Raw genomic sequence first — 19,192 nt, 5'->3', positions numbered from 1 at the left:
CAATCTCCACATGGACTTGAACATGTGCATGTATTGTTTCTGGTCTGCTTACCCTGTGAAGAAGAGGAGCCCTGGGATTAGCTGCTGAAATGAACTAGCCCCAGCATGCCCTCCTTTCCTCTCTGGCAGTGTTCCAGGGAGAAGGCAAGAATTCTAATTGTTAGAAAGTAGTGTCTAACAATGAACCAAAATCTGCTGCCCATCCTTTGGAGAAACAGAGAATTCCTACTTTCCTCGACATGACAGTTTCTCAAATGTTTAAAAGCTACAATTAGGCCACTCCTGAATTATTTCTTCTCCAGGCTAAATATTCTTAATACTTTCAGATTTTCTTCATATTGCATGGTCTGCAGGACATCACAATATTGGTTTTTTAATCTCTAGATGCACTCAAATTTGTTAACATACTTAAAAAAAAACAACTTAAGTTAAATAACTTAAAGAACTAGACGGGGGCAGTTAGGTGGCTCAGTGCATTAAGAACCAGACCTAGAGATGGAAGGTTCTGGGTTCAGATGTGACCACAGATGCTTTCTAGCTCTATGACCCTGGGAAAGTCACCTATACCTCACTGCCTATCCCTTACTGCTCTTCTGGAACCAATATGTAGTATTGATTCTAAGATCAAAGGTAAGGGTTTTAAAAAAATGAACTGAATACCATGCTTCAAATGTTTCCTCCAGATCATGCCCTCTAACTATTGGTGTCCCTTGGGGTTCTCTCTCTTCTACTTCACTTGAACTGCCTTCCAGACATCTCAAACTGGATGTCCAGGAGACATCTTAAACTTTCCCTGCAAACCTCCTACCTTCCTTGTTATAACAGAGGGCAACACAATCCTCCCAGTCCCTCAGACTCACCACTGATAATCATCGCTATCTCTCACCCATCCTACCCAAGCTGGCCCAGCAGACTTCATTAGTATAAAGCAAAGGGACTTGGCCTAAGCTGCTCCCTTCCCTCTTTCCACCACGCCTGAGGACATTTCTCTCTTCATCTGCCCCTCTACCCAGCAGCCCAAGCTAGTGATTCCTCCCTCCCTTGTCTAGAGTAAGATGGTGGGGGGCTCCTCCCCATAATTTAGTTTCTAGGAGAGGCACATGGTCTCTAAAAGGTTTTCCATCACTGACCTAGACTATCCTTCCAGTTTTCTTCTTCCTGGATACGTATTACTTTTTAAATTTTAATTGATTTATTTTAAGCATCCTTTAAAAATTTTTTTGAGTTCCAAATTTTTCCCTTCCTCTTGCCCCTCCCATACTCATTAAGAAGGCAAGCAAAATATCAATTATATATTTGAAACCATGCCAAACATATTTTCATATTAGCCATGTTATGCAGAAAAAAAAGCAAGAAACATAAAGTGAAACAAGGATTTTTCAACTGTACCCAGAGTTTATTAATTATCTCTGAATGGCCCTTTTCATCATGGGTCCTTTGAAATTGTCTTGAATCATTCTATTGATTAGAGTATCATTCATAGTTCATCATCATTACATTATTATTATTACTGGGTACAATGTTCTCCTTGTTCTCACTTCACTTAGCATCAACTAAAGTCTTCTTAGACTTTTCTGAAACTATCTCTTTCATCATTTCTTACACCACAATAGTTCTGTCACAATCATATGTAAGATTTAAATTAATATCCAAGCATTACATTTTATCAAGTTTATTAATAATCACTTGAAGTAGAAGGAATTAAAAGGAAATAGAAGTATAAAAATGTAATTATCTGACAAAAATAAGGCCATGTGAGTAAAATCTCCTGCCTGCTCAAAAAGCCCACTGGCAACAGCCATGATTATAGGAAGAGAGAGAGAAGTGGTGCTACACAAAACTTATATCCTCCCTACATCAGCACATAATGTGAGAAGGAAAGTGGGATGCTGGGAGTTTAAGTCCAGGGGAATAGGTTCTGATTACACACATATATCATAACTTTTTTAGCCACTACTGGATATGCTCTCAGCTTATAATTTTTTAACACCACAAAAATAGCTGCTATAAATATTTTTATTCATATATTTTCTTTTCCTTTCTTTTTGGTATCATTGTGTAAATGCCAAAACTGTAAGGATAATTTTAGTGTTTTGCCTTAATATCTAAATAAGTGGTTGCCATAGGAAATTCCCAAATATGAAAATACCCCAAGTCAGCTGGGATTTATGGAGATTTTAATTAATAAAGAAGAAGGAATTAAGGGAAGGAGAGAGAGAGAGAGAGAGAGAGAGAGAGAGAGAGAGAGAGAGAGAGAGAGAGAGAGAGAGAGAGAGAGAGAGAGAGAGAGAGAGAGAGAGAATTAAACTGTTCTGGTTCAGGTTGAGCCAAGCAGTAGAAAAAGACCTAGGCCAAAGTGGCCTCCCTGAGCCTAAGGGAGAGCTAGTCAGTGTTATTACTCACCATAAGACCATCTCCAAGCAAGCTCCAGTCCTCCACTGAATCTCCTGAACTCCAATTTAGAATCTCCCTCTACTCCAAACTGAATTCAATTGTCTCCTGACTTTTTACTCCTTCCTTTTAAAGAAATTTTCTCTTATGTCACCTCCCCTAAATTTTCACATCTACCAATCACAGTAGACGTTTTTTTTCCAGGACTGCCCATTCTTAGTTTTCACCTTCTTTGGTTTTTACCTTCTCTGGTTAGATTAAATCTTCTGAGTACTTCACACCTCTTTGTTAAGCTTGCCTTTTATAAGTTACTTGATTTAACCTTTACAGGTACTTAACACCTTTTTGTATTAGATCTAAAAATAGACCTAGCTTAAGGTTCTAGATTTACTGTAAGGTATGAGTTGGGACTTTCATTGTTCAATCAGGAGTTTACAACTTTATCTTCCCCTAAGGCAGTCTCTGAGTATGGGTGGAGTAAATTCTAAGTTCACAAATGGGATACAGACCTAGTAGTAGTATTGCTAGATTTAAGGTCATGCACAGTTTGATAGCCCTTTGAAGTTGCAAATTGTTCTCTGGAATGGTTGAACCATTTTATAATTCAATCAAGTCTACATTAGTGTTCCTATTTTTCATGTCCCCTCCAGCATTTATCATTTTCCTTTTCTTTCATGTTAGCCAGTCTGATAAAAGTTAAGTGGTATCTCAGAATTGTTTTAATTTGAATTTCTCCCATCAGTAGTGATTTAGAGCATTTTTTTATGTGACTATTCATATATTTGATTTCTTTTTTTGAAAACTACTTGTTCATATCATTTGACCAGTTGCTAATTGGGGAATAGTTCTTCTTTTCACAAATTTGGCTCAGTTGAATACATATTTGAGAAATTAGACTTTTATCAGAGAAACCTATTATAAAAATGTCCCCTAGTTTCCTGTTTTCTTTCTAATTTTGCCTACATTGGTTTTGTTTGTGCAAAACCTTTTTAATTTAATGTAATCAAAATTATCCTCTTTCTTTTTTTTTTTGGTCATAAACTTTTCCCTTAACAATAGATTTGACAGGTAAAATTTTCCAAAATCCCAAGATTAATTTGCTTATGACCTTTCATGTCTAAATCATTTCCCCATTTTAACAAACACACACACATATGTGTATATATATACATATGTATATATAAACACATATATATTTCCAGGTTTCCTAACAATTTTTGCCAGATGTTGAGTTCTTGCTCCTAAACCTTGGATCTTTGGGTTTATCAAGTCTCTAGGCCTGGCTCTCAGTCCACCAAGCCACCCAGCTGTCTTCTGATGCATAAGTTAATTAATGGAACTCATTTACACTCTCCACTCTTTGGGTAAAGTTTTTGAAGGCTTCTTTTAAAAAATACAAATATTGTACCTGGGATGAATAAGCTATTAAGCTATCATTGATGACAAACTAGCCCTTGCAGAAAAAGTAGCAGGCATGCTGTTCTCTGAAACCAGTATAGGGAGGGAAGATGTTAGGTGATCCAATTCAGGTATGAGTGGAGAGACTTAGGAACTAAAAAGCAGGAGCTTATAGTGGAAATGTGGTTTATCCTTTATTTTTGAAGAGTATCAGTGATGGGGTGATATCTTGACCTGTGCATGAATTGAATTTAAGTGAGGCAGAGTTACCCAAAGTCATCAACCTCACTCTCTCTTCCAGCCATCCAAGTCCACTAGCAAGACAAAAGTCAGGATGACTAGTGGTGGCCCAGGGTTAGAATGGATGCTCTTGGCAACTTCAATGTCTGATCAAACTCTAAGGGCTCCATAGAACCTGCTTTAGTCTCCTTCATGATCTTTGGAACAAATTGTTCTCATTCACCCATTCCATCAGGGGAAGTCTTTACATGTTTGGAGTAGGCAGCCCCCTAACTCACCAAAGAGTTTGTGACCCATCAGTTACTCTCAACCTGGTTTAACTCATTCACTGAGATGGCTTACCAGCTTCTTGGAGCCATAGGTGAGAGTTGAGTGCCAAGTTGACATCAAAAGCAAATGAACAGTCCTCAAAAGTGCTTGGCAAGCCCTCCCAGCAGAGGTGCTGGTCTTTGAACACTATACACACCTCACAGTATAAAGAGGGTGTTGGACAAAATATTGAAGAACAGATGAATCCAATCTTCAATATTGCCTCCATTTTCCTTTCTGGGTCCTTCTTTCTCCCTCCCAGTGTGAACCCTTCCACCTCCACCCAATTACCACTCCCACCCTCAGGATGCTCATGTGGGCCTCCTAGCCACTTTCAATCCCTAACTTGAGTTCCCTACCCTATCCTTCTAGCCTTTGTCTTAGACCATTCTGAGAGTCAAACCCAAGAGCACCTTTGACATTGTTCTTTTAGAAGCTCCAAAATATATTTAATATATTTCTGAATTTCCATCAAGGGTCAGGCTAGGGAAAGAACATTTGAAATGAACTCATAAACCGTTTATGTGAGACAGAAAAAACAACAACCCAATATTCTAAAGCACAGCTGAATTGTACTATTCTTAACAGTTCCAAGAAAAGCATAAATGGGTAAAAAGTCTCTTGATGACTTAAAGGAGTTTTAGAGGAAATCAGAGCGTGGGTGGGTCAGAGAGCAGGCAGCTCACATATTTTAGGAAGGAGGATGTTTCACTGAAATAATTTTAAGTCACTCTCAGCAAAGGTAATTTTTATGTAGGATTTTAAATTATACACTTGAGTCAACTCTAAGTAACTGTTAATACAAGTTAAAAACTAACCAGTTGCTGAACTACTATCATCCCTCATTGACTTGGCTAATCACCCTGCCCCTCCCACCCCCACTAATAACTATTGTGCCCTAAAAACCAATTTATTTCTGGGAGACAATTGTGCTAACCTTCTATTCTGCTCTTTTGTTTTGGCTGTGCAAAGAGACAAAGACATTGAAAAAATACTGAGAGGAGGAGGAAGGAAAGGAGAAAACAGGGAATGGAGGAAGGGAAAAGGAAAAGAAAGAAAGGAGAAAGAGAAGAAAGAGGAAAAAGCATAGATAAAATAATAATTTAAGTTAAAACAGAATTGAGAAGTTGATTGGAATGGAGGAGAAAGAAGAATCCAAGATGACAATTAGTTTTCATGCTTGGGTAAGTGCAAAAATAATGATACTATTAATGAAAAATACAAAGTTAGAAGCATGAAGGTTTTGGAATCTCTAAAAGCTAACATGGGAAAACTAATAAATTTTGTTTTGGGCATAAGGATTTTAAGGTGTGCCCAGGAACATTACTCCTCTGATGTACTTAGACCTAAAGAGTGGTTGAGCTTCATGTTTCTCTATCTTGTTTCTCTTTGAAAGCTCTAATTCCCAGCAGTGTTTATTGATGATAGGAATGATAACTATGACAGCTAAAACTATTGAATGAAGTTAGGTCAAATTAAAGAAATCACAAACTAGGCTATCCAAATTGCCTTTTGATTATACCAGGTGACTTATTTTTTACAAGGAAAGAAGACTCAAATAAAATATCAGGATCCTTTCTCTCTTTTAGATTTTCAGGGGAATTATTGGCAAGTCCCTTTCAAGCTGTTCTAGGAGGTACTTTTTTTCCTGTTTTTTTTTCCAGCCATTATGCCAAGCATTTTCACCTCCATATTTAGTACCATCTGCTCATTAATCAGGACAATGAAGTCCACTTCATTAGCATTATATCTAATATGATTGCATACTTGGGCTTTCACAAGTTAGCCAAACTATGAATTATTCTAGTGGGGTCATTTGACCATCTTTAACTAAAGCCTTAAGCTTGTTTTTGTTCATTAATAGTAGACTCATAGACTGCTATGATTTTTAACATTAATAACTGGCTATTTGGACGTTCGTTGCGATGAGTATTATTTCTGGCTTATAAGGGCAACTTGAATTTTTTTTCCTTATTTTGCAAACTTAAGACAAGATACTTAGTTCAGAAGTTATTTTTATATAGAAAATAACTGAGAGCACAACTTCCCAATGATCTCTTATATCAGACACAAGTTGATATCATGCTTGTATTCCTGAGAGGATCATGAGCCTGCAGGAAGAGAAGACACTTGGTTCCAGACTTTCTTTGAGTCCCTAGAGGGAGAGAAAGTCCCTGGGAAGAAGCTGACATGTAGAGAGCCAGCAACTCAATCATGTTCCTACCCAGCTTTTTACACTAAGGGCTTCAAGGAATTTCTCTTGGATAAGATCTGAGACTCTCTCTCTCTCTCTCTCTCTCTCTCTCTCCTTCTTCTTCTTCTTCTTCTTCTTCTTCTTCTTCTTCTTCTTCTTCTTCTTCTTCTTCTTCTTCTTCTTCTTCTTCTTCTTCTTCTTCTTCTTCTTCTTCTTCTTCTTCTTCTTCTTCTTCTTCTTCTTCTTCTTCTTCTTCTTCTTCTTCTTCTTCTTCTTCTTCTTCTTCTTCTTCTTCTTCTTCTTCTTCTTCTTCTTCTTCTTCTTCTTCTTCTTCTTCTTCTTCTTCTTCTTCTTCTTCTTCTTCTTCTTCTTCTTCTTCTTCCTTCATTACCTTCCTCCATTTCTCCCTCAGGTAAACTGAGATGTTCTCTTTCCCAGTTGGAGAGTTCATTCATTTTGTATATCATCTGTTTGTATTCTCATACATATGCATTCTCTGGTTTCTATTTGCTACCAGCTTGGGTAAATTGATTCATTTTCTATTTATTAAATGGGTTCATTGTAGAAATGACATTTGGTGGGAAGAGACTTAATCCTTGGATATATAGCTTAGGACACTCCTTCCCCATTAAGGGATAGTGATTAGGGGCTCAGTTTGAATCTAAAAATTCCCTCTGGACTAACAATATTTAAAGTAGCAGATATCCTCAGACACTTCCTAGCTGTGTGACGCGGGACAACTAGCTTAACCCCCTTTGTCTAGTCCTCAGTGCTCTTCTGCCTTAGAACCAATACATAATATTGATTCTAAGATGGAAGGTAAGGTTCTTTAAAATAAGTAAAGTGGCAGGTAGATGTAATCCTATTCTAGCTCCCTCTCTCTCTGAGGAGAGCAAAATAACCACGTTGGGTCCCAACCTCCTACTTACTCTGCTGGCAAGAATTGGAATCTCCCTAGGAGAAAAGGGGACTCTAGGGCTAACTTTCTGTGAGCCACATCTAGCAGACCATGTAGTCACAAATAATTTACATAGACAAAATATTGCACACACATCCCTACACTTTTTTCAGTTTAAAGACCTTTTGATCTGACTTGTAAGAAACCTGGTAAAGGCTTTCATTCCAGCCCTTGTTAGGTATGCTTTTCTTTGGATTCTGTCAATCAGATTCCAGAAGTCCAAATTCTATTCTCAATTCCTATGTGTTTAGCCAGCTGCTCAGTTCTCAAATTAATTTTTTTCTTCTATATCCCTTGCCTTCAAAGGTGCAACAGTGAAGAATTCACAACCTGTAGTCCCTATGGTCTTAAATTTCTCACCTAAGTCTTCATATTCATTTGCAATCTAAAGTTCAAATGGGGAAAATAATGCCCCTGGTTAGGATCCTTGCATAGGGATATGAACTTTGAAAAACAACAGTGACAACAAAAAATGGCATAGGACTAGACAGGTAAAAGTTGTCCTGATTTTTAAAAAAATAGAAGTTTGATTCTTCAAACTATAGGTCACTGAACATTGCTTTGAATGCTGGCAAACATCTGGTATGCTTCATGCGTCATTAAGGGAATGATTTGTGAACGTTTAGGAAAGAAAGCAATGTTCACTATAACTCAGCATGACTTTGCCAAGAACAAAATAAAAAAAAAACTTTCTTTTTTGCTGAATAACTAGATTTCAGTCACTTGTTTGAAAAAAGTTTCTTATAATAACATTACAGCAGTGAGTATAGTTTTTTCAAGTTTCAGAGCACTGTATAAATGTCAGCTATAATAATTATTATTATTTCACTGGTTAAGTGACCAGACCTAAAAAATGGTAATTAACAGATTGATGTCATCCTGAAAGCACATCTAAGACACGATATAGGTATACTGTCCATTGCCCAATTCTTTTTTTTTATGTTTTTTTCTTTTTTTCTCTTAAAATCCTTGCCTTCTGCTTAGAATTGATGCTAATTATTGATTTCAAGGAAGAAGAGCCCAGAGAATTGGGGCTAAGTGACTTGCCCAAGGTCACACTGCTAGGAAGGGTCTGAGGTCATATTTGAACCCAGAAGGTCCTGTCTTTGGGCCTGGCTATCTTTTTACTAAGCCACCTAATTTCCTCTCCATTTTCCTTTCAATATTTCCATCAATGACTAGTATGAAGACATTAACAACATGCTTATTTAAAATGGAAATGATACAAAGTTAAAAAGTTCAGCTAATATGTTGGGTAAGAAAATTAGGATCCAAAAATGCTTCAACAAGCTGAACACTTAAGCCAAATCTAGGATGATGAAATGTAATGTAAAGTTTAAAAAAACTGTACAAATACAAAATAGGGGAGATGTGACTAGGTAAGAGTTTGTGTGGAAAGACCTAAGGCTTATAATAATTGTGTAAAAGAATGCTCCAAATCACCAATAAGAAGAAAAATACAAATCAAAACAAGTTTGAGGTTTCACTCTATACCCAGCAAGTTGGCAAAGTATGGTTATAGTAGATCAAGTTAAGGGGAATTAGGAAAAGTTTTATTGTCCAGTTTTTTCTGTCATGTCTGACTCTTTATGACCCTATTTTGGGGTGTTTTAGTGTTTTGTTTTGTTTTTTGGCAAAGATACTGAAGCAGTTTGTCATTTCCTTCTCTAGCTCATCTTTCAGATGAGGAAACTGAGGGAAACAAGGTTAAATGATTCGTCCAGGGTCACACAATTAATAAGTGTCTGAGGCTGGATTTGAACTCACATCTTCCTGAATTTACATCTTCCTCACTTCCTAGCTGTGTGACCCTGGGCAAGTCAATTAACTCCCACTGCCTAGCCCTTACCTCTCTTTTGCTTTAGAATTCATACCAAGATAAGAGGTAAGGGTTTTAGTAATTTTTTTTTAAGTATAGGGACTCTAATCATAAGCCTCTGATCTCAAAAGTCTTTTGGCAAGGAATCCACTCACCAGAGGAGAACTGGGCATGTTGTCACCCCTAGTCATCTTTAATTTTTCCTCTGAGACTGCCCTAAATTTATCCTCTATATAGCGTATTTTTACATAGTTGTTTTCATGTTATCTCCCTCATTGGTCTGTGACCTTCAGGAGAGCAGGGAGGTTTTGTTTTCCATTTTTTCCCTCTTTCTTTGTATTCTTAGCTCTTAAACACAGTACCTGGCTCAGAGTAGGCACTTAATAAAAGATTTTTGGTTTGACTTCCCAAGAGTACACTGCTCAGAAGCCTCTCTCTAACTCTCTTCTCTCTTTAAAAGACGAAATCCCAAAACTCTCAAGCTTGATTGCTATGGAGACAATCTCAAAACTGGTGCTGCCTAATAATTTCTCCTTTTCTTTCTAGAAAGGTTTCTGGTTTCCAGAGCTCTGAAGCTTGGGGTCACCAGAGAGACAATCCCAGAACTGACACTGATTAGGAAACGATTTCCTTTTTTCTACTTGGGTGGCTGGAATTCAGGAACCCTTACCACTTGGTCATATTGAGATTTTCTCCCTGGCTGTCATCACTCAGGTCTAGTGGTTATGCCATTGTCTATCCAAGCCTGAGGACAGGAACTTGACAGGAACAAGTTAAAAATATAAAAAAATCAAGAGAAGAGCAAAAGCACATCAATAAAAGAAAAATGTCTTCCCTAGGTTACCTGCCCCCTACATCAACAGAGGGGAAAAAACACAAAAAGTCATCTTGTGAGAAAAGAGCTGGATCCTGGAAATTCTTCCCTTTGCCAGTCTTTTTTCCCATTGAAACATTGCCCTTTCAAACTATTTAAACTTCCCTGAAGGCAGCATGGAGACTGGGGCTCTGGTGAGTCAGAATGGAAAATATATCTGGAAGGACTAAGAGGTCTCCACCAGATTCAGCTGTTTGTCACCAGGTATATAACCAGAGAAGCAACAATTGGCCTACAGGGTCTAAAATAGGTATCTGAGGCAGCCTAAATTCCAAAAATGTGGATGAAAGAACCCTGGCCTTGGAATGAGGAGAACTGGGTTCTCGCCCCTATTCTGACACTTAATTTCTCTGCCTCTGAAATGAGTGCTCTTAAAGATCCCTTTTACCTCTGTTGGTCTATGAGTCTACAAGATTTGGTTTCTATTTGTTATTGTTGGTTGTGCTTCATTTTCTATGAGGACCAATGACATCACGGGGTAATGATAATAAATTGATAAAATGATGATAAATTGGATTTAAATTAGGCAGAATTGCACAAAATCGTGGGCCTTACTATTTCTTCTAAAGACATAGAAGTTCAATGGCTGGACAGAAGTCAAGATGACTGGTGATGGGTGGGGATACAGTGGATGATCAAGCTCTAAGCCCTCCATAGCATCTCCTTAACTGTTGGAACAAATTGTTCTCATCTGTCCATTCTATCAGAGGAAGTCTTGACTCCATCTCAGCTCACTCTCAATCAATGGAGAAGCAGTCCCACTCATCAATGAATTGTTGTGCAGGTTGTTCATGAGGAAAACAAAGGATCTCAAGGGCACATGTTATCTATGGTGCTGAAAGTTCTTTCCCAACCTCTACCACTGACACTGTTGTGTATCAATGGGAGAGTATCTTCCAGGTTTATAGTGAAATATTGTGTTATTTTTCACTCTTGGTCTTTTATTTAGTAAATGTCTTTGATTAAGAATTAAGAGAATTCATCTTTATTGATCTGTTAATGGGAAACACATCAGTGGAGTTTGAGAAGCTATGGTATGTAATTGGTGGTGGGAGGGAATTCAAAAGATGTTTTAGAAATAGAATTGACAATCAACTCTTTGAATGTGAGGGAGAATGAAGAATCAAGGATGACCCTGAAGTTGTGAGCCTCGGTTATTAGAAGGATGGTGAGCTTTGAATGAAGATAAAGATTCTAAGAAATAGAGATGGGGAGAGAGTCTAATCAGAAGAGACCCTCCCTACACTTTGCATTTTCCCCAGGGTATTCTTTTATGGAAGGACATGGAAAATAAGGAATGGCTAATAATGGCACAATATGATTTTGTGTGAATCCTGGCTCTACTACTTGCCATTTCTATAACTTTTGGGAAACCATCTAATCTCTCTTGGCCTTAGTTTGCTCATGTGTAAAATGAAAAACTGAACTAGAAGATTCCAAGATCTCTTGAAGCTCTAAATTTATGATCTCAGAGATTCTGCAGACATTATCCACAGATATCTTATGAAAGAAACATAGTCCAAAAAAGTAAAAATATTCACATAAAGAAAGAGAAGCAGTCTCATCATACTCTGGGATCTGAAATCATGGTCTTTTTTTAAAAAAAGAAGTCATTTTTACAGTTTAATTCTTATTGCAAAATATGTTTTACAAAGCTCAAGTGAAGTTTAAAATATCTTTTCAAGATCCTGGGTCCGTTTTTTGGATAACTTAATAATTCACAAAAGATGAATACTGAACCTCACTGGCTCTAAAAAATAATTTGAAGGTTTCTAAAACATGTGTTCAAAGGAAAGATAGGCATCGAATAAATATAGGCCATAGTACCAGTATTAAGATGCATTGTGCACATTCCCCAGGTTTACTTTGCACTTATTTGTAGGTTTTATTAAGCTCTTATAGCTTACTTTGTCTTTTTTCATGTTAATAAATCTATAAGTCTGAGACTCCTTAAAACCACTAGGTGTGCTGTATGCTTCCAAAAATTATCAAGACTGAGTGATAACATCAATCCAATAGTTCTGGGGCTACTTAGCTATGTTTTAACAATAAAGGTTTTATGATAAATGGGAGAAAAGGTCCACTTTTACAGGGAAGAAAGACTAGGTTGGTGAATATTTGATGAGTGAATCTCTGGAGATCCAACTGTGCTCAAATTCATTGTCTGTTCCTTTGTCTCAGCCCAAGATGTTGGGAGATGATGAACAAATAGAATATGCCCTTGTCTCTTGGTTAGGCCTAGTGTCTGGTGGTCCAGTTCTGAAAAAAAATTCCTGGTGACAAAAAACCTGGTGCTTTAGAATGTAGTTCGGGGGAGAGTTTCTGGAGGGCTGAGACATGGTCCTTTGCTCAGAAGTTTTGATTAAGAAGGTACTAACTAGCCTCATTTTTCTCCTTTTATAGTCTTGACCCCTGATGTTAACCAGTTCAACTTTTTGCCGAATCCCTTATCCCCCTGTCCAATTGCTAGCTATGCTGGGTCACCTCATGGTGACCTTAGTCCTGTTCATGAACAAGTGAATGAAGATCAACTAAGATTGGCTGAATCCACATATTATTTACTTTATATTATATATATATATTTTTTTTTCCTTCATTACAAAGCAAGTGCATTGTGAATAGGGATTGTTTCATTCTTTGTACTTATACCTTGAATACCTAGCACAGTACCTGGTACCTAATGAGTAATAAATACATAATGACTGATTATTTTTAATGTAATTTTTATATGTTAAAAAGCAAATTACAATAACAACAAAATCCACATAGCAAAAAAGAAGTTCCTTAGTCCAGCTCCAATGATCCTTCCCACCTCAATATATATATATATATATATATATATTTATATATATTTATGCTATATCTATCAGTCATCAAGATTCTCTCTATCTCTCTCCCTCCCTCCCTCCCTCCCTCCCTCCCTCCCCCCTCTCTGTCTCTCTCTGTCTCTGTCTCCCTCCCTCCCCCCCCCTCTCTCCCTTCCTCCCTCCCCCCTTCTGTCTCTATCTCTTTCCTTCTCTGTCTCTGTCTCTGTCTCCCTCCCTCCCTCTCCAATCCCCCTCTCTCCTCCCCCCCCCTCTCCATTCCTACTTTCTCCATAAAGACTGCCTGATGTTTCTAGCTGGAAGTCATCTCTCCTACCACCACCTTTCAAAGCTCATTCTTATTCACCTATGCACTTGTCCTATGCTACTCTAAGCTCCTAAAAGGCAAGGACCATTCATCTTTATATCTCTCCCAAGACCTAGCACAGTGTATCATAGAAAGTAGACATTAGATGATAAATATTAGTTGAATCAAATTAAATAGCAAAATGTTTAAAGAAGGGTCAGAGACCACTAGATGTCACTCAAGATCCCTTAAGTGTCCCCATTTTTTGTCCCACTTTGTGTCCTCCTTTCCCTCCAATCCTGTTTCAGAGTTATTTCCATCCCTACTTCTCACTCCCTTCACCAACACATTGTCCATGGTATATTTGTTAAGAGGGCTCTCAGATCTAGTACTACTAACTGTAACCATAGAAAATCGAAAGCCTCTATATCCAGAACAAAATTCGAAGTCTGCGTAATAATATTTAGGAGTGAAAAGAAATAAGAATTTGGAGTAAATAGTATATCATTTGAATAGTCAAAGCATATATTTATATATAAACATACGTATGTAATTTATATAACACATACATTTGCAAATGAAACATCTAAAGTCTGTTTTTAGACATAATGAAGACAATTAAGATGGTGGAAGCTTTAGAACACCATCTGCGACCTACCTTTTTCTTTTTTAAAAACTCTCACCTTCTATCTGAGATTCAATACTAAGTATTGATTCCAAGGCAGAAGAATGGTAAAAACTAGACAACTGAAATTAAATGACTTGCCCTAGATTGTACATCAAGAAAGTATCTGAGTTCAAATTTGAACCCAGGAACCCTCAATCCCCAAACTTGACTCTCTAGCCACTGAGCCACCTAGCTGCCCTGACCCATCTATTTTTTAAAAATTTATTTATTTAGAGTATTTTCCCATGGTTCCATGATTCATGATTTTTCCCATCCCTCTTCCCTCCCCACTCCTGGAGCTGACAAGCAATTCCACTGGGTTATACATGTATCATTGTTCAAAACCTATTTACATATTATTCATATTTGCAATAAAGTGATCTTTTAATGCTAAACCCCAATCATATCCCCATGTTTTTCTTCTGCATTTCTACTCCCACAGTTCTTTCTCTGGATGTGGACCCACTTATTTTCAATCCTCAGACATCCCAGATCTCTGCATTGCCTCATCCAAAACATTGTATCTTTGTTGTGCTAAAAAATAATTGTATTATTATTAGATAAGATTATAGTGTAGGTATCTTTCATTATGGCCAAATAGAACTATCTTTTCTCAAAAAAACATTCCTCTTTTGAACTTCCCTCTCTGTCACAGGTACCACCATCTTGCAGTTCACTTAGGTTTGACAATCAGACCCTTATCACTATTGCTCTTATTCTCCTGGTCTCAAATCTCCCTGAATGCCAGACTAGCTGCCAAATGATTACGAGAGAGAGAGAGAGAGAGAGAGAGAGAGAGAGAGAGAGAGAGAGAGAGAGAGAGAGAGAGAGAGAGAGAGAGAGAGAGAGAGAGAGAGAGAGAGAAGGAGGGAGGGACACATTCAGTTTTGTTTGTGCCATCTTCATAATCAGTGTTTTCTATTTTTTGTACTGAAGTATTGGAGCACTTTAGAAAAGTTTAAATTTGTTTGATCTTGGAAGGAAACTTTCTTATCTGTAATTCTGTTGCTGTGCTCTCATCACTGTTCTTTACTGAGCTGTGAGAGTTTGATGTCTAGTCCAGTGACTCTGTGATCTAGTAAATATTCTGTCGAGGAGGTTCAGGGGATTGAAATTCAACTTATGTTCTTCCCTATGGTAGGGGAGGGCCCTTAGTTCTGCTAGAATGGCATTGTTGTACATAGTTCTTCTCTTGCCAGTAATAGCCCTGTCACTTCTTATTAGTATCTAATTTTATTTGTAAAATTGATGGTTAAGCACATGTTAATATTTCTGTTGACCCGTGCACTTCATTAATTGTTCCGTGATTTTAGTTCACCCCCTGGTTTGTTGTTTTTATTTGGGGTTTTTTATAATGATTGTGCTAACTCTCAACTGCACAATTTCAGAACAGCCTGGGAACCCAAGTACTGATTTCTAGCAATAAAAAGTTACTAAAATAAAAAAAAATTATGTATCTGTGACATATCTGTGTCATGGAAAGCATTTGGTAGGATCCCTTTTGTTGTTTTTGGAGGCAATTTACACAGTATTGGAATTAATTGTTCTTCAAATGTTTGACAGATTTCACTTGTGAATCCAGCTGATCCTTCTTTTTATTTCTGCCTTTGGAAATTCATTTATGGAATGTTTGGTTTCTTTCTCTGAAATTAGGCTGTTTAGATTTTCTATTTCTTGTTCTGCTAACTTGGGTATTTTATATTTTTTGTCAAGTTTTAAATTTCATATAGGTTATCATTTTTACTAGTATAGGTTAGGCAAAATAATATCTAATAATACCATCTGTTTCTTTTCATATACTCTGAATTCTCTTTTTTCATTATTGATACTTAAATTCTGGTTTTCTTTTATCTTCTTTTAAATTTGATTTGTTATTTATCTATTTTGTTTCTTTTTTAAAAATTAGTTCCCACTTTTATTTATTATTCCAATAGTTTTCTTGTTTTCAATTTTGTTAATTTCTTCTTTGATTTTTCAGATTTCTCTTCTGATCTTGGTATTTTTAAATTTGTTGGTTTTCTATTATTTTTCAGGCACATTCCCAATTCACTGGTCAATTCTTTCTTTTTTTTATTAGTAAAATTAGGTAAAGATGTATTTCCCCCCTAATAACTTTTTTGTATCCCCAAACTTTGGAATATTATTTTATTGTTGTTATTATCTTTAATGAAATTATCTATAATTTCTAAATTTCCCTTTGACTCTATCCATTCTTTAAGATTAAGTTACTTAGTCTCTGGATGGTTTATTTCCCAGTGCTCATTTATTTAATATAAATTTATTGTATTGTAAACAAGTGTTAAATGTGAATATTAAAAAATATTTTTAACAAAGAAAAAATGCTCAATAGCATGGTTTTGTGGATAGAGTTCTGAATTGGGAGTTGAGAAGATCTGGGTTTTAATTCTGCCTCTGATATCTTAACTTTGTGACCATGGCCAAGTTACCTAAGCCCTCTGAGGGTCTCTAGGGCAATTCTCTAAGACTATAAATTATGGACAGAGTCTGAGTTGGTAGGTGGAGTTCCTACATCAGTGTAATTACAGGTCTTTGACTACTAGGGTAATGAATAATAAATAAACATTTATTTATTGCAATTAAGAAAAAAGGGAAGAAGATAGTGGGAAAAGAGATGAGGAAATAAGTGTTCAGGAGAACAAAGAAATTAAGGGTCAGAGAGGGAGAGGAAACTGAAGATGGAACTGTTTTTACTCTAAGGGTCAAAGAAAGGTAGGGGAAAGAGATTGTCACCCGGGTAGGAAATCAGAGAAAAGGGAATAAAATTATGATAAAGGATTTTGGAGGAAAAGAAGAGAGGGGCAAATAGAGGGAAAGAAAGAAAAAGGGAAAGGAAAGCAAGGATCTAAAAGAGGAAAGTAAGGGTAGGAGAAAGATCATAGAGGTGGATAAAATGAAAATTTGATAAGTCACTATTAAGCTTAAAAGCATGAATGTGGAACCTACTGACTCAAACACTGCCAAACTTATCAGTGCCATCAAAATGGCAATAGCTGTTTCTTTTTGTGTCTTATACCCTATAATTAATGGCAGGAGGGGGGAACAGTAGAAATCTCTGTGTCTCTGTATCCCAGTGGATATCCCTTACAGGATCATTGACATTGAAAGAACTTGGTCAACTTCAAATGTGAGTTTTGGGGATAATTATTCATACAGGGATTCAGGAGTACTGGGGACTTCCTGCCTCCCCTTTAAATCTCTGGGAATTATCCATTCACATTTATTTAGTTCCTTCTCTGAAAAAAAAAAAAACAAAAACAGCCTTTGCTAGGAAAAGTCACCCACCCAATGACTGCAATATGCCGTTATTTGGAACATTAATTTGAGGACATTTGCCCTTGAAGGAATAGCCTCTCTGGTGTGGTTAGAAGTGTTGCATGCAGGGAAAAGAGGAAAATAATAAGAAAGCAACGCTCCTTACTATAGGGTTCATAACGGTTAACAGGTCTAGATTTTTCTGGTATTTGGATTGAGTGGTGTGGAGCTATCCCAGTCAACATGGCAGAGATACTGGATTTAGTCAGAGGATCTGGATTCCGATCTTGCCTTAGTCACTTACTACTTGGGAGATGTTGGTCAAGTTGCTTAACTTCTTTGGGTCTCAGTTTCCTCTTCTTTAAAATAATAAATCTGAACTAAATTGTTTCCAAGATTCCTTCCAGCTCTAAATCTATGATCCTATGATCATCCAATGACTCTATTCACTTCAAAAATATATATTTCCAGCAGAGTGTTAGGCACCATGAGGGATTGAGCTGAATCATTTTTCAATCCTGTCTAATTCTTTGTGACCCCATTTTGGGGTTTTCTTGGCAAAGATACTGGAGTGGTTTACCATTTCCTTCTCCAGCTCATTTTACTGATGAGGAAACTGAGGTGAACAAGGTTAAGTGATATGCCCAAGGTCACACAGTTAGTAAGAGTCTGAGGTCAGATTTGAAGTCTGGAAAATGGTTTTTTTTTTTTAACTTTGGGCCAGACACTTTATCCCCTGTGCCACCTAGCTGTGCCCTACATACACAGGAGGCACTTAAGTCGTCCTGTCTCCAGGCCTAGTGCTCTATCTAACTGCCCACAATGGGGGATATAAAATAAGTAAAAGATACAGTTCCCACTTAAGAGGTTTTAGAGAGACAAGATTAGTTTACTTGAAACCATTAGAAGCGTCAATTAACTTCCAGTACTGAATAGTTTAGCAGGTTTCTAGGACTTTGTAGACAAGTCCTAGAATTGCCTTCTGTACACAGATCTCAAGTCCAAATAATAAAAATATTATTATTTTAAATTTAAATCTTTACCTTCTGTCTAAGGATGAATTCTAGGACAGAAGAGTGGCAAGGACTAGGCAATCAGGATTAAGTGACTTGCCCAGTGTCCTGCAGCTAGGAAATGTCTGAGACCAGGTTTGAACCCAGGTTCTCCTGACTCTGGAGTCAGGTGCTCTATGTTCTGTACTATCTAGCTGCCCCATGCATTAAGTGATTGATTCTGGGCCACAGACCTAATGTGTGTCAGAGGCTGCATTTGAACCCCCAAATTTTAAAAATAGATCTACATTAGAGAATACTTTTTAAAGTTGCTTTTAATTAGACTGGTGATTTCATCAGTGTTGGGAGCTCCTTGGGAGAAAATGCCTCTCCTAATGCAGGTCAGCATCTTTACCTGGGACTCATCGAGGTAAGTGATGTGCCCTGGGTCACAAAGACAGAAGTGTTTGAGGTTGCACTAGAGTCCAGGTCCTCCGAACTTCCTGATTTATTAGAGGATAATACAGTCAGTAAATGTTAAGAGCTAAATGAGTGGTATGGACAGTAAGTACTATTCATTCTCAGTCAAAGATGAGATCACTGTGGTCTTAGAAAGCTTCATGGAGGAAATGAGACTTCAGCTGAGTCTTAAAGGTTGATTACGATTTAGATGGAGAGAGAAGCCTAAGCAAGGGAGATCATATGGATAAAGATATAGAGGCAGGGCTTAATACAATGTTAGTTAAGTTGGATAGAATTAGAGGTATAGTGAGGAGACCAGGTTTGGTGGAGCCAAAGATTAACTATTAGGGAATAATTCTGGAACTGCATTAGAGCAAAATTATGGAGGATCTTCTTTCACCTTATTTTTTTTTTAAACTTTTACCTTCCATCTCAGAATCAATACTGTGTCTTGGGTTCAAGATTTGGAGTCAAAGAATCAGGGTTTAAATTCACTCTGACACT

Source organism: Monodelphis domestica, chromosome 4, assembly GCF_027887165.1.
Source record: "Monodelphis domestica isolate mMonDom1 chromosome 4, mMonDom1.pri, whole genome shotgun sequence".
Taxonomy (NCBI): Eukaryota; Metazoa; Chordata; class Mammalia; order Didelphimorphia; family Didelphidae; genus Monodelphis; species Monodelphis domestica.
This window is presented reverse-complemented; position numbering follows the sequence as displayed.